The following is a 17,557-nucleotide window of genomic DNA, read 5'->3' on the forward strand; positions in this document are numbered from 1 at the left end:
TCTAAATCTGAAGTGTATATACTAAACTGAACATTGTCTCACATTATTCTGTAGTAGCTTTAAAGTTTATAATAGACATATTTTAGTTGTTTATTCACATAACAAGAAATTAGTGGCTTATCAAATAAAACAAAATTTTAAGACTCACTAAAAATAAAAGCAAAGCTTTCTTAACACTGTCTACAAATGTAAAATCCAGTAAAAACATTAGAGCTGTCACACACAAGTCAGAAAGCCATTTTTAACTTCTATATTTCATTTCTTCCTATTAGAACACTTCTGAAATAAGTTGTAGTTTGGAAAAAGGAACACCTGCTGTTAGCAGGTTTGCATAGCTCTCTTTACTCATATCACAGACAGGAAATCCAAAACTAATGTGTAATAGAACGCATTCCAGATATTAGTAACAGACCGACAAAGCTTTACTTCTATTCATTATTTCCAGTGGTCATCAGTTTAGTGATATTAAGTCATAAATAAGCAGTATATTATGAATATTCCATACAAATATGAACTGCAAACTTACCAGTCACAAATGAATAGACTAACATTTATTTACAGGTTTACATATGTAGGTGTAGTGATCTTTACAATAAACAAAACTAAGTCTTACAAAATGTCAGCTCTATCCAAAATGTATAGAATTGTGCTTTGTTTTGGTATTAGGTACACTGTATTAAACCCTGTAGGGCCATACAGAATGCATTATTATTTTATCTACAGTATGTTGTAACAGTTCTAAAGACATTTTAAATGTTTTCGTATGTTTTTGGATTGCAGCTTATACATGTTTTGTTTCAATCTGTATTTTAATTGTAAACTCGTTCACTCAAAAAAAAAGTTTAAAAAGACATAAATTAAGTGCTTGTCAGCAAATATCATAAGGAAACACAATTAAATATTCTCTTTGCATAAATAACTAGAACATAAGAAATTTCCCAAACGAGAGGAGATCATTCAGCCCTTCCAGGCTGATTGTTTAGCTAATAGCTAAGCTGTCCCATTATCTCATTCAGATTCTTCTTAAAGGTTCTCAAGGTTTGTGCTTCAACTACACGTCTTGGCAGTTTGTTCCAGAGTCCCACAACTCTTTGTGTAAACAAGTTCCTTCAGACTTCAGTTTTAAATGCACTTCCCCTTAATTTCCATTGATGTCCTTGAGTACATCATTCACCCTTAAGCTGAAAGAATGTTGCTGGATCTACTTTATCAACACCTTTCAGGATTTTAAATACGTAGATTACACCCCCACACAGTCTCCTCTGCTCAAGAATATAAAGGTTTAATTTTTTGAGTCTGTCAGAGCAGGACGCCTCCGTAATTTGTGGGATGCACTTGGTTGCTCTCCTCTGCACAGGTTCAAGTGCTGCTATGTGTTTCTTGTACCATGGTGACCAGAATTGCCCTCAATACTCCAGATACGGTCTTACTAATGCATTATATAGTTTGGGTGTGACATGCCTTGACTTAAATACAACAGTTTTTGTGATAAAACCTAACATTGTTTCTGCCTTTTTGATTACTTCTGTGCACTGTTTAGCCAATGAAAATGTTGCATCAACATATACCCTTAAATCCTTTTCAGATGTTGCTTCCGGTATTAATAATGTCTACCATTATGTATTCCTTTTTGCTGCATCCTCAGTGTCTGGCATCCCTCCAATTTTAGTGCCATCTGAGAATTTCACAAGTTTACTAACTATACAAGAGTCAATGTCATTAATATAAATTAGAAAAAGTAATGGTCCAAGAGATCTCAGAGGGACTCCACTGATGACCTTGCTCCATGTAGAGCATTCTCTTCTCATCTCTACTCTTGGTCTCTTGCCAGTTATTCAACTTGAGATACAGTTCTGTAGGTTACCCCTGATGCCAACAGCTTCTAGTTTCAGAATTAATATTTGGTGTGTTTAGATAATATTCTAATGTATTTCTTATTATAGTTTCCATAATTTTTCATGACACAGAAGTAAGACTAATTGACCTATAATTACTATGATGCATTTTGTTTCCCTTCATGAAGACTGGAGTCACATTTACAAAATTCCTCAGGTACTTTTCCTTTCTGAATTGACTTCTGAAATATTCCTAATAAGGGTTTCTAGATAATGTCTTTCATTTCTTTCAATACATCTGGTAAGGTTCCATCAGGTCCAGGGGTTTATTGGTCTTCAAGATACCGAGGGCTTGAAGCACATCTGACTCTTCCATTTTAAGATCTATGAACTCAAGAGTTTGTTTTTACATCTGCATGAAGCACTCAAATTGTTTCTTCCTTTATAAATACTTGGGTGAAAAATGTGCTCAGTTCATTTGTTATTTCCTTCTCATTTTCAATGATTTTTCCATGTGTGTGATTAGACAATTGCATGGTGTACTGGTATTCCTAATCAACTGTTCAGTGAGTGTACACAAATGAAATACTTACTTTTCTTTGTAAATGCCCCTACTTCATAACATAATTTCTATATTTACAGTAACATTTACAATTCACAATTTTGTCACGCCATGAGAGCAGACGTTAGGCTTCAAGCAGGTAAAGATGGGGAAGGGTAATGGTAAAACATAATCATTAAACTGTATCTGTTTTGTCTGCCCTAGATAGGAAGAGGCATTTTCAGCCAAATACAACATCATGCACCAAAGCCCCACACCATCACCTATATAAACCTGGAAGCTACTGGAAGTCAGCATTCACTGCGGACACTGATTTTGTAGAGGACAGAGCAGCCCATTTAAAGTCAACACAACCATATGACTAAAGGGACACTGGTCCTTCAATTTATTATTATTTCTTTCTGTCAAAGAATGACTTGTTGATTTTATTGGATTACGTTATATTAGATTTGTGTTATTTTATGTTCTAGTTAGCCAAAGTGATTTTTAAGTCAAAGGTATTTCTTCACTGATAGGGCATATATGTTATATATTAGTTAACAAGTTAAGTGTTATCTATAAATTTTAAAAAAAATGATACTAGCATTTTGTAATGTAACGTATAGGGCACAGAGCACCACTGGAAAATAAAAGCCTAAAAACATATTGAATACATCATCTTTGAAGCAGCAAAAGAATCTGGAAAGATCTGGAAATAATCACTTTATAGCATACTGTATTTCTAGTAATATATTTTCTATTTGCATGTGTGATACCTTCCTAAGATGAGCTCTCACAAAAACAAGGAAATAAATCAACAAAATACCAAGCATGTGCCACAAACAGTTATCTGTGGTTTAGTCTTTAAAGAGGCTACCATGTCCTAGGGGGATAAAAGGTAGGCCAGGTAGGCATTCGCCAAGAAAGGACATTTCAATGTATCAATATTAAGGGGTAAACCCCCCAATAGAACAGAAACAAATAATAACACAAAATTTTAATAGATAGAAAAATGTTTTCATAGAAATTTGGTGACATTATAGAAAAAAAATTAACTGACACTTTTTTTTTTTTTAATTTATAAGTACTTGACGATACTAAAACTATAGCCAGTGGGGCTTAGGCACTGCATCCTTTTTTGCTTCAGCTGTGGTGGTACTGAGAAATGGGGAGTGCAGTTTGTGCAAATGAATGCTGCAAGCTGAACAGCGACCCTGTACAAGCTGAGGCTGTAATCACTCAGAGAAATGGGTCTAGTGGCAACTGAAAAGGGGTAGCTGCTTGCCCTGCACATGAAATAGATACAAGGTGGCAAGCTGCATGGAAAATGTGATGTGAAATGGATGAAAAAAAGTTAGGTGGAACTCAAAGAAGACATTGTTAACAAGTGGCCTCCTTGTATACATAGTACTCCTTATTCTGTCAGCTTCTTCTCCCTCCTCATGATGTGGCATAAAACACATACAAATTCTACCTGAATTGGATTGTTAAGTGCTTTTATATACATTTCTCCTTCAAAGAATGGGGGAGGTGGGTTAACTTGGTGGTCATGTACAGTACATCCTGTACTAAAGGTAACAAAGGAGTCACCTTAGAGGTCACAATACAAAGTGCCACTATGCTCCGGTTCACAAAGTAGAAACAGGGAACTGCCAGTACAGTCTACCAGCCCACTTCAAACCCTGTGTACAATACAAGCTGGGAAAAACTGCATGCCCTGGACAGTTTAAAAACTTGTACAACTCGGTAAATTGGTGCTCCAAGGACAAAACATAGTGGAGGTGCATAGTGTATGTAATTCACAATATTATTTCTTTTCATCCGTTCTTATCTGTGCAGAGCTTAAAACATTAAGTTTCATTCAATGTAAAACATAAATGTGTAGCTTGTAAACGCTGTATGTAATAAGTTAAAGGAAACCAAGATTCAGTGTGTACTGCTTTTGATCTAAACCCTCCAAAACTTTGTAATGGTAAAAGATTACATATCAAACTGCTACATTCAAAACCAACTGAAGTTATCATTTTAAAGGAATCTGCTATAGGCTGAAATTATATTTGTACTCAAAATTCCAAATATACCTGCTAATTATGTGTTTGAATTCGAACAAATATACTTTCTTCTAAACTATGTCTTGCAATGACAATCAGAAAAAGCCTAGTCACTAAGAAAATGAAATGGTTCACTTAAAGGCAATTGTAATAAGCATGTTCAAGAGAAAGCAGCTCCAGTCTCCAACTAATAATATTAGCCCCTGGAATAGAAAAAAATATTTAATCCAGAAAAGTAATTTGTGACTTAAATAGTACTTCTAAAACATTCAGATTAGCCCTCAGAACTATAACTGAGATCCATTGTCTTTGGAAATTTCCCGGGTAACACAGCTAGTGTTAAATAAACACATTCAAAAATATTTTTATGAACAAAAGAACATAATAAGTTTTAAAAACAAGAAGAGAAAATTCAGTTTATTAATCTTGTTTGATTAACTTTTTCCCAAATTGTCCCAACTTCTCAACCAGGTACTTTTTAAAAATGTGTTTAGTTGTTTGTTTCAATGCCACCATATAACATAGTCATAGTGATACAACTTCAAAAAAATTTGGCTTACACAGTCTTAATGGAGTTTATCAGTCAGCAAAATATAACTAAATAACTAACACGAAAAACTGCTAAAGCAACAGAACATTTGGTCTTATAGTAGAGACTGCAAAGGTGAAAGCAGAAGCAGATTATTATAGACATGCTTTCACAGGTACACAATAAATATATACAGCATAATCTCCTAATCAATACTGCCAGGATAAATCCAGGTTTCTACTAGCATTTCACAAGTACTCTGCAGTGGGCACTAAAATGTGTTTAACCCTTTGTGGCAGGCGGCTGGCGTCCATGCCCAGCCGGGACGCCCCTGCACACTGTATTCAGGGGGAGCAGCCCTGGAGAGTGCAATACCTCCCCCTGGATGCTAGATGGCCGCCCCCTTGGGCTGGTGTAGTGCCTCGATTTCCCACAGGGCTCCCTGGGAATTAGAGTTGGGGGCAGCCCTGTTGGGTCCTGCGGGTACCGCCAGGGGGTGCTGTGTTTGGGACTCCTGAGCCTGTGTGGGCAACCGATTCGTCACACCTGGAAGTGCCGCTGGATCTTGGTGATCAAACACCTGGAGCACTTCCAGGTGACCTATAAAAGGGAGCCAGCAACCACCACTCATCAGCCAGAGTCAGGTGGAGGAGGACAAGGTTGCGAGGGAGGAGTGGTGGTGCCAAGGAAGAGAAGAGTGCTTGTGCTCGTACTGGTGTTTGGGACTGTGTTGTGGCTGGGGGGAGTACGGGGAAGACGTGCCCTCCAGCTGAAGAGTAATAAAAGTCTTTTTCTTTTACACGTGCCTTCCATGTCCAATCTGTGTCAGGTCAGGCACTATATAGCATCTTTCTTACACCTTGCATAATTACTTTGGTTCGCTAGCAACCCATGACATCATGTTTACAGCTTCCACGGGGTTATATGATATATTGTGGACAGAGTTTACCCAGTATGCCCAATTCATTTCATCTGCAACAATTTACTCTCACCAATATTCCAAATTAGTATAAAATAATTTTACTATGATGATTTATTTGCCTAAAATGTACTGGGTCATTAGTGACGCTGCATGCAGTAAAATGTCAGTATTTTCCCATGCATTGTAAGTGCTGTGTTTGTAAACAGCACTCGAACAAAACATAATTTGTTAGAATTGCAGCTATACATATAGAGATTCAAAGAAATCTTATCTTGTTGCTTATTATTTAGGTATTTATAAGTTAAGACAGGTAAGTGATAAGAAAAATGTTTCTAATGTTTATGAGCACAAAAGCCTTTGAAAGGGATTGATAACAGATTACATATCACAAAGTAAACATATGTTTCTGATGCCATCAGATCATGAATGTTGTGGGTAGAAAATTGTAAAAGGGCAGAGCTCAGATGAAGAGGAGGAGGTTGAAGGTAAAGGGGGCAAGCAGCAGCACAGAGTGAAACAGAACAAGCCACACCACCTGAAGCAGCTTTTTAAAGAAGCAAAAGTGGACAAAAGCACAGATGTTGTTTTTACAGGTGTGTTTCAATTGTCTGGTGTGTTTCTATGAGTTTATATAGATAAGACATAAGAAAAGAAGTACCCCTGATGCATTGAAAGAGTCCCATCAATGACAGCAGATGACAAGTCAAAGAGAGACTGAAAGGCATGCAGCAGGGGAAACAAATGATGAGCAACAAAGGGAGGAAGCACAGAGAGATAATTCTGATGCCATTAGTTCATGAAAGGATAGGAAATTGCAGCAGGGCACATCTCATGCGAGGAGGAGGAGGCTGAAAGTGAAAAGGGCATGTGAAACAGCAGAAGTCACATCACCTGAGTGCTTTAGCCATTAGAAAGTTATAATACATAGGGATAAATGCACTGCCAAACAGCAAGCAGAATGCTCTATCAATCAAGATTCTTTTTCTAAATTTTAAAGTTTTTCCATGTAACCTTTCAGCTTGAGAGTTATGGCTGAAAATAACCAGACATACAGTACAATACTTAAATTGGGAATATGGCCAAAAAAAAGAAAACTTCTTTTGATTTTATCTGAAGTTCCAAAATACATAATATTAAATATGGATAATATCACCATTTATATAACCACTTAGCTGAGCATTTTGAGAACTACAGTACATACAATACATTACAGGTAATTTATTTTTTCTGATATCTCCTTCATTACTTCCTAAAAAATAGGTAGAAAGCAGAAGGAAAAAGATAATTGCTTACTCAGTAGGTTGAAAGTAAAGTACCATGTTTTATACAACAGCTGGGTTCAGTAAATTTTGATTGACCCAGATATGCTGCCGGGACTTTTGGTGTTCAATATTATATATGTTAGAGGGATGAATAAGACCTTAAAATTTCAGATACAGTATGTAAGATTCCCTAAGAGGAATGAATGAATTGTCCGGTTTAGAGGTAATTTCAGTGAAGAAGTCTATGAGGATATAGTACCATTTGAAAGTTGGAGAGTAGTGATGAGGACTGAACACAGATGAATATTCTTCACCTTGAGTTCAGCAAAATCAAGGTAATATAGCTCTACAGAATCCATTGAAGACAATGGTAAATGATATACTGAACTTGTTTTGAGTGGATCATAAATGTACAATTGTCTTTTAAGTGTTGGTAGGGTTAAGGGAAAGGACAGACTATTGTGGCCAAAAATGTGATTTGAACTGTGAGACAGAAGTGCTAACCACTTCGCCACCATGCCTCAAACAATCAAAGATGAAGTAAAAAATACAACAAACGGCCACAAACTAGCAATAAGTAAATAAAATACAGATTGTTGCTCCCACAGAGGCTCTGCCATGAAGCAGCAGAGTAGGATTGACAATTCCATCATTTGACGTTGCTGCTTTGAGCACAGCGGAAACATCTTTCTCTGTGTCTCATGTATCTGTGTAAATGTTTCACACTTTCTCCATTCATCAAGAAAGAAAAAACACCTTGTAAACAGTAATAAATATTTTGTTCTTATTTGATTCATGTGTTCTGTGGTTTCTGCTAAGGTGAGTGGAGGGCTCATTTAAGGCTTGTTTTGAGATCGTTGCTGGGCACATGACTAATTTGCCTGAATAGTTAGTCATGAGGTGTTGTAATGCCAGTGCACAGGGATTGCTGTTATCTGATCGTGTTCAGCTCTGACAGGAGAGCGTCCCTACGTGGGGAGAAAAGCACATGGCTGTGATATCTCTGGCAATCAGCAGCTACCCTCTAAAGCACACAAAGCTCTGATCTCTCTCTCAAAAATATTAAACGTTACTCCTTAACTATCTGTAGATGATAATGTCTGTTAAACAAACAGATATCGCTAGCTAAGAGATGGCAAGGTACGCTCCAACACATGGCAAGAGGTAGACCAACTCGAACTGAGGCTGGCGCATGAGTGAGGATGTGGGTTGGAAATCTGGCCATGTTTGTCAACCTTTATGGCTTCAGGACCCATTTTTACCATTACAAGTTTACTGATGTGATAACCCAGATGGGGTCATATGGAGTTGAAATGACCTGAAGTGAAAGAAACGAGTGAGGGGAAAAATATTACAAAGCACTGACATGACTGGGAAGGGGTAGTTTCAGTGCATCTCAGTAGCTGAAAAGGAATTTTTTTGACTCGTGTGTTTGCAACCCAACAATGGTCATGTTGGCAACAATCTTACAGTAGGCATCTGTGGAAGTTTTTCTGTGAAAACAGTCAGCAAACAGGTCACCACTGAACACAGCATATTCGCTGCAAAAAACCCGTTGGTGAATTTTGCTAATAAACACTATTGGAGAGTGTTAAAGTTTCAATAGCTGCACTGAAAAGGTTGGTACATTGTTGTTAATGCCAAATACCCGGAGTATAGTTCAATATTTCAATACCTTCACAATTATAGGACTAAACAGAAGAAATCAAATTATTAAGGAAATAATCAGTTTGTAAGTAAATGAGGGTTCTGCATTGACTGTGAAATTTCCTTTACAATAAGGCTATAGTACTCAAGTCTGGTTTTGGACCTTTTTTCTATTGTCTTGGACTTGGGGGAATTCTTATTCTGATTTGTCTCAAATATAGCCATTGGTCTCGTGAAACATATATATATGCACAAGTCATGCTTGTGTCAAATTTCCTTTAGTATTGGTTTTAGCTCTCTGTGTATAATTTACTTTGTGCAATTTCACTACAGTTATATTTTTACTGATTAGATTCATATTTTAGAATATCAGGATTCATTTTATTCTATTTTATTCCTCTTTTCTTTGTAATAATTTCTCATTATCTTTCATGGGAGCTGTTAGCCAGGAGAACTGACCATACACACATGCAACACCACATTTTATCATTTAACAACAGAATGACTCTGGCATGTTCAGAATAACACAATTTTTGAGAACTTTGGTAACAACAGGATAAGACATGGCAAATGCCTGAAACTGTAATGTTTGTTAGAAACTTGGTCTGATTTATTAAACAGTTGAAACTGTACTGAACTTTACTGAGCCCTGCTCACTAGAAGTCTACTCTTATTGGGATTTTTCCCAAAAAACATAACAGCTTGATCTGTCTGTCCGTCATTACAATTGTGACATGTATTGGTTTCAAACCCAGCCACTGAAACTAGAGTTTCATTTGATAGAAAACACCCTTTCTTCTGAGAACAAGTAGAGCCTGGCTGATAATATCAGGCCAATAACTAATCTCTATATTTGCTTCAGTATCAAACTGAACTTGTATTGACATTATGATGCTGAAACTCTTCCAACAAATCACATTTATTATTTTTTTTTCTAGTTTAAAAGACCTCAGTTTGAAAAGCCATTTGGGGTTAGCAATGTATATGCTAAAGAATTCGATGTGGTTTAAAACACTAAAGTTTGCATGTATCCATCATCTCCACGACTGACAACAAGTCAAATTTTTGCAGAGGACGAATAAAGCCATTCTTTAACTTACTATTATACTTGAACTTCACATTTTTCTTGTTAAAATGCTATATTTTGTGATTTTCTACATTTTCCCACTGTCGTCAATCCTAACAAAACGACCACAGCACAGCCTACTCCAAGTGTACAAAAGGTTTTCACTCTGTAACTAAGATTGTTTTTATTTCTAAGGTCATGCATTTAACCAGTTAAAAAACATCAGTTTCGGTTTTAAATGGTTATGCATTTGTCTCTGTATGCTGCAGCAACTGCTTAATAGAGAGCACTTACACTAAGACAGTCATCTAATCTATAAAGTTGACAGAATCCTTTAAGAATCTTTTATGGAACACTTAATGCAAAATACAAGATGACCAGCCACAAATACAGTATTTACTGTACTGTTCATTGTTATAAAATAAATGCCTGCATGCACCATACAGACTGTGACAGACCAAAAAAGGCAAATATATAATTTTTAACCATGACAAATGATGTAAATCATAGAACATATATAGGTACAATATGCAAATATACATGTATTAAGGTCTGTGATTAGCATAATAAAGAATCGAGAGCTTTGTCTTCCCTTATATAAAACAGTCAAACAGAGAGAGATAGAGGGAGAGCTCAAAGTTTACCGACTCTCAGAAGCAGGTGCCTGCAAAGCAAGCAAGATATTTAACTTAATACATATAATGAAAACTCAAATATAAGTAAAGGAGACACAAATGTCAACAAAAAACATGCTTTTTGAGAAATTGCTTTGTGGCACAACTATTCATAAAACACTTTGTGGAAAATTTTTTTTTCGTTGTTAATATTTCACTTTATTATTGTTAGAAAATATAGAACACATTATGCAAAAAATGTATATACAGTGGTGTGAAAAACTATTTGCCCCCTTCCTGATTTCTTATTCTTTTGCATGTTTGTCACACAAAATGTTTCTGATCATCAAACACATTTAACCATTAGTCAAATATAACACAAGTAAACACAAAATAAAGTTTTTAAATGATGGTTTTTATTATTTAGGAGAACAAAATCCAAACCTACATGGCTTTGTGTGAAAAAGTAATTGCCCCCTGAACCTAATAACTGGTTGGGCCACCCTCAGCAGCAATAACTGCAATCAAGCGTTTGCGATAACTTGCGATGAGTCTTTTCCAGCGCTCTGGAGGAATTTTGGCCCACTCATCTTTGCAAAATTGTTGTAATTCAGCTTTATTTGAGGGTTTTCTAGCATGAACCGCATTTTTAAGGTCATGCCATAGCATCTCAATTGGATTCAGGTCAGGACTTTGACTAGGCCACTCCAAAGTCTTCATTTTGTTTTTCTTCAGCCATTCAGTGGTGGATTTGCTGGTGTGTTTTGGGTCATTGCCCTGTTGCAGCACCCAAAATCGCTTCAGCTTGAGTTGACGAACAGATGGCCGGACATTCTCCTTCAGGATTTTTTGGTAGACAGTAGAATTCATGGTTCCATCTATCACAGCAAGCCTTCCAGATCCTGAAGCAGCAAAACAACCCCAGACCATCACACTACCACCAACATATTTTACTGTTGGTATGATGTTCTTTTTCTGAAATGCTGTGTTCCTTTTACGCCAGATGTAGGGACATTTGCCTTCAAAAAGTTCAACTTTTGTCTCATCAGTCCACAAGATATTTTCCCAAAAGTCTTGGCAATCATTAAGATGTTTTTTAGCAAAATTGAGACGAGCCCTAATGTTCTTTTTGCTTAACAGTGGTTTGCGTCTTGGAAATCTGCCATGCAGGCCGTTTTTGCCCAGTCTCTTTCTTATGGTGGAGTCGTGAACACTGACCTTAATTGAGGCAAGTGAGCCCTGCAGTTCTTTAGACGTTGTCCTGGGGTCTTTTGTGACCTCTCAGATGAGTCGTCTCTGCGCTCTTGGGGTAATTTTGGTCGGCCGGCCACTCCTGGGAAGGTTCACCACTGTTCCATGTTTTTGCCATTTGTGGATAATGGCTCTCACTGTGGTTCGCTGGAGTCCCAAAGCTTTAGAAATGGCTTTATAACCTTTACCAGACTGATAGATCTCGATTACTTCTGTTCTCATTTGTTCCTGAATTTCTTTGGATCTTGGCATGATGTCTAGCTTTTGAGGTGCTTTTGGTCTACTTCTCTGTGTCAGGCAGCTCCTATTGAAGTGATTTCTTGATTGAAACAGGTGTGGCAGTAATCAGGCCTGGGGGTGGCTACGGAAATTGAAATCAGGTGTGATACACCACAGTTAGGTTATTTTTTAACAAGGGGGCAATTACTTTTTCACACAGGGCCATGTGTAGGTTTGATTTTTTTTCTCCCTAAATAAAAAAAACCATCATTTAAAAACTTCATTTTGTGTTTACTTGTGTTATATTTGACTAATGGTTAAATGTGTTTGATGATCAGAAACATTTTGTGTGACAAACATGCAAAAGAATAAGAAATCAGGAAGGGGGCAAATAGTTTTTCACACCTATATGTCTGTATATCAAGAAATATCAAATACAGAATTTTGGGTCAAAATAATCACAGTATCAATTTAAGTGCATATCGCCCAGCCCTACTGACAAGCATTGCCATGTTAGGACAGAGATGTGCACACAGACATTTCCTACAAGGACAAAAATTCATACAACATGTTACACAAGAGTAACTGAATTATTGAGGACATCTGTACAGGGCCTGGTACCAAACCTAAAAGCTAGTGTTTATGCAGTTTCCATTTTTAAATGACTGATGCAATGGTTTATTTGCTGACATCAGGGGAGCTTTTATGATTTTTTTAAACTATTTCTTGTTGTTTACCAGTATAGTGAGAATGTTACTGGTACACCATACAAGAAAGATGATGTGAATCTGTGTGGTACATTGAAATTAAATCTGGTGTTGGGTAGTCCATGAAAATGTGAATTTTTAGTATTTCTTAATGTGACTTTTACTACAGTGCTGCACATCACCCTTTATGGGGTTGGGGTTTAAATATTATTACATATTTTAGAGGGTGTTAAGTGTAAAAACCCATACTTGAAATAAATAATGTGGCCTAATTTGATCATATACTGTTGTTTCAAATTGTTTTTGATTATCTATACTAATAAAAGGCAAAGCCCTCACTCACTCACTCACTCATCACTAATTCTCCAACTTCCCGTGTGGGTGGAAGGCTGAAATTTGGCAGGTTCATTCCTTACAGCTTCCTTACAAAAGTTGGGCAGGTTTTATATCGAAATTCTATGCGTAATGGTCATAACTGGAAGCTGTTTTTCTCCATTTACTGTAATGGAGATGAGCTTGAACGCCGTGGGGGCGGAGTTTCGTGTGACATCATCATGCCTTCACGTAATCACGCAGTACATAGAAAACCAGGAAGACCTCCAAAAAGCGCTGAAGAAAACATCCATTATATAATTGAGAAGGCAGCGAAACAATAAGAAGCGAGCGAGTGACATATACAACCATATTCATGAGTTCTGCTACTTGAAACAAAGCACGATGTAAACCTACACTTTAAATTAAGTTCATAGACAGGCTGCCGCTGGCGTTTGTAATTTAGTGCCTGCCCATATAAGGCCGTCCGTCAGCGGCAATCCAATAGCAAACTCCCACTAAATATTCACGGGTTAAGGACTGTGCTTATGGAGAGGAAGATGAGATGGTCAGGGTGGTGTTTGACACAAACTCAGCGAAACTGCGAGAGAAAGTTTTAAGTGCCAGGACTAAGGTAACATTAAATACAGCCATGGACATAGCACGAGATGGCACCAGCACAGCTGGGAACCTTCGATGCATGTACACCGAGCGGCTCACGTGAACTGGCGCAGTGCACAGATAAAAGCAACAGTTCCAAAGAGCTGAACAAAACCAATTACACAATTGAAAAGGCAGCAAAAATATGAAGCATCTGATAAGCATATTCATAAATCCAGCTACTGCGGAAACAAAGCACACGGTGGAAAAGTCAATGTCCGCTAAAGGAAGACAGTGTAAAAAAACCCGTGCATGCAGTGTGTCAGGTCTCAGATAAAGAAGAAGACGAGCTGTTTATTGATGCAGTAAGAAACGAATCGATGAAAGAAACCTGTCATCTTTACAGCGATTGACAAACACGGAATGTAACTTGAACACAACACATCCTACAAATACGAACCTGATTGAAAGAAATAATGATAATCAAATCCTTGATGACAGCAACACTCAGTAACACTCACAAAACAAATACTGTATATTGACAGTCATGTTACGTTATTTTTAAAATGTTCCCTTTTCTTTTCTAGCTTTTTAACACACTACTTCTCGCTGCGATACGCGGGTATATATATATGTATATATATATCCCGATCTACATACTCGAATAATGGATACTTTATTAGCCATCAATGATTGTTTTGGTAAAGCCATACTCAGTGTATTCATTAGATGAGCGGTAAAAAGTAAGAGCGATGACTTATTGAGGCATGCAGGCTGTAGTCTTGCGTCAACTCTATCTGAATTGCGATCACATTTGAAATAATATATCTTTTCAAGTTCTATTTAGTCCATATGTGTCAAACTCAAGGGCCACGGGCCACATCCGGCCCGCGAGATCATTTTATATACTGTATTATTGTTATTAATGGCCGGGTATATGAAGCGCTGGTAACACAATAAACTACAGATCCCATAATGCAGCGCTTCAGCTGCCTTGCGAACACTTACGCGTTAATCAAGTCTAGCTTATGATGCTGCAAGTTATTGCGAAGCTAGCTCACACGATGCTGGAGAGAAAAGTTGATTCTGAAAATAGAGCCTTTAAAAACCGATGGGAGGCTGAGTATATGTTTACTGAACCCGTGTGTCTCATTTGTGGAGCTAATGTGGCTGTAATTACAGAATTTAATCTAAGACGGCACTATGAGACAAAACATCAGGGTAACCTGAATGCAATGCAGAAGATACAGAAAGCAGAAGAATTAAATAAGAATCTGACACTTCAGCGGACGTTTTACCGTGCACAATCACAAAGTGATTTCAAGTGAAGCTGCTTTTATGGGAGACACAAATGCACCAGTGCACCTTGCCACACTTTCCCTGTTGCCAAGTAATGTTAAACCAAGTCGTCACTACGGTGTTCCCAAATACGCACTTTGCTGATAAACTGAGCGCACTGCGCACTGAGTTTGCACGGCGCTTTGGTGACTTTGAAGAACAAAAAAAGTCCGTCTACATGCGGCTCGAACCTTGTGCATGTTTGGTAGCACATATCTGTGTGAGAAGCTCTTCTCAGTGATAAAGACTAACAAAACAGCACACAGGAGTCGCCTCACTGATGAGCACCTGCAATCCATCCTGAGAATCTCCACAACACAGAACCTCACACCAAACAGAAACGAACCTGTTGCCAAAAAAAGATGCCAGGTGTCCAGCTCTAAAATGACATATGAGCAAAGACAACTGAATGATTTGATTTGTTATTGCTGAAAGGAACACATTTTATTTATATTTCCAGGTTTTGTTATGCAGCATGTTCATATTTGAATTTGTATAATTTTGACAGGATATATTTTTATGGAGAGCAAAATCTTTTGGGATATTTAAAATCTAAGTTTATTTTTTATATAAAATTACATAAGAGTAAAGAAATTTGAATGTTTGTTCTTTTAACGTTTACTTTATTTCTAACTTGTATAATTTAGACAGGATATATTTTTATGGAGAGCAAAATATTATAAGTTGTTTAAGGTTTGAGTTGATTTATTCACGAATAATATTCCTGTCTGTTTTACCATTCCTACCAAAGATATTTCTGTCGACTAAATAAAAATTCCTTCTATTTAAAATTTAAATAGAACTTGAACAAATCGATAGTTCATAATATCCACGCAGACTTGCACGTAAGAGCGGAGTTATCCGTTTTAACAAGCAGCGTATTGCACTGATACGAAATAGCTGTGTGTGTATATATGTAGATATGTATGTATATGTATATGTATGTGTATATATGTATATATATATATATATATATGTATATATGTGTGTATATGTATAGATATGTATATATATATGTTTATGTGTGTGTGTGTAAATATATATATATATTGTAAACAAGGCGCTTTATAGCGCCCAACCCGGCATAGAATAGGCAGAGGCACGTGTTCACACTCACAAATATTTATTTTTCTTCAGCTGTGTGACACGTCTTCCCCGTGCCACACAGCCCAAACACAGTCCAAAGCACAAACACAAAGAAGCCAAACACAAACCCACACTTTCCTGCTCCACCACTCCTCCCAGGCAACCTCGTCCTCTTCCTCCCGATTCTGGCCTCGATTGCTGGGAGGCAGGCCCTTTTATGCCCCACCCGGAAGTGATCCAGGTGGCTGACCAGCTGGTCTTAATTGCACCTCCGGGTGGGCTGATAAATCGTCCAGTGTGGTGGCTGGATCTCTGCAGGACCCCCTAGCGGCCACCCCATCTCCCAACCGGGCTGCTGTGGTGGACTCCATGTCCCATGGAGCCACGGGGGAGATTGAGGAGGAATCCAGTGCCAGGAGACTGCCCCAAGCGCCCGGGGAGGTATTGCAAAGTCCATGATGGCTCCCCGGGGCGTATGCATCAGAAGCGTCCGGCCGGGCATGGGCCCCGGCTGTCCGTCACAATATATATATATATATATATATATATATATATATATGACAACAACACTCATCACTCACTCACAACAGTGACAAAACAATTACATTGACAATCATGTTACGTTATTTTCAAAATGTTTCCTTTTCTTTTCATTGCTTCTTTAACACACTACTTCTCCGCTGCGAAGCGCGGGTATTTTGCTAGTTACAAATAAAGGCTCGCCTATATTTTAGTCTCACTCTGCAATATCAGTCTGTAAAGAACATTTCTGTTTGTTAGTTTCAATAATTTGATTAATATGTTCGGTTGAGATTTGAGCTACATGTTTAATATCATGCATCAATGTCCTGCTGTGTACACCCCCTACACAGTGACTGCTCAAATCCATCTCAAGTAAATCTACAGGATTAGAATATAGCCGAGTGTCAATTACTCCATCAGAGAGGTACAAACATGGACTAGAACTAGTTAAAGTCTAGTTAAGGCTTGGTCTTGGACTCAATAGTGATCGCACTATCATTTGGACATGGTCTTGACAAGCCCCACCTTTACACTTGGTCTTTAATCAATCTCTATCAGCTGCAGTCTTGGACTTGGCAAAGGTGACCTTGACTGTAATACTACTTTGCCATGAATCTGACATATGTTATCCTACAGAAATGGAAAGTTATCTCTATAATGTAAGTGCTCATTGTTAGTGTCATATGTAAATCTGACTTGTTTTTGCTAGGGTTTTATTCTCTTTAATCTACAGTCCCATTTATGGTTGATTATAACAAAAGGAGGCTGAACACTAAAGAGACTTTTACTCTGACACCATAAGAAGTTTCCATTTTAGCTAATTTATGTCAGAATTCTTGGTTGGGTGTTATTTTGACTGCCATCTCTTTTGTTATTTATTAATTAGTCTAAACCCTAGAAAATTTTGAATCTCAGGTGAATCACTTTCCTTGTATTTTTTTCTGTGTCTGCAAGGGTTTATTTCATATTCTAAAGATTTGCATTTTAGGAGAATTTTAGAGATTTTAGAGATGTTCGAGGAAACTAAAACAAATATCTATATATCAGAGAAATTT

The 17,557-nt window shown here is 37.5% G+C and overlaps 1 protein-coding gene across 5 annotated transcripts in view; it reads right to left on the reverse strand.

Moving 5' to 3' along the window:
• The window catches only part of LOC120527351 (WD repeat-containing protein 70), a 345,189-nt gene that overhangs the window by 227,510 nt on the left and 100,122 nt on the right, over positions 1-17,557 (reverse strand). The gene's annotated exons all lie outside the window — the stretch shown is intronic.

This window comes from Polypterus senegalus, chromosome 4 (assembly GCF_016835505.1).
Source record: "Polypterus senegalus isolate Bchr_013 chromosome 4, ASM1683550v1, whole genome shotgun sequence".
Classification (NCBI taxonomy): Eukaryota; Metazoa; Chordata; class Cladistia; order Polypteriformes; family Polypteridae; genus Polypterus; species Polypterus senegalus.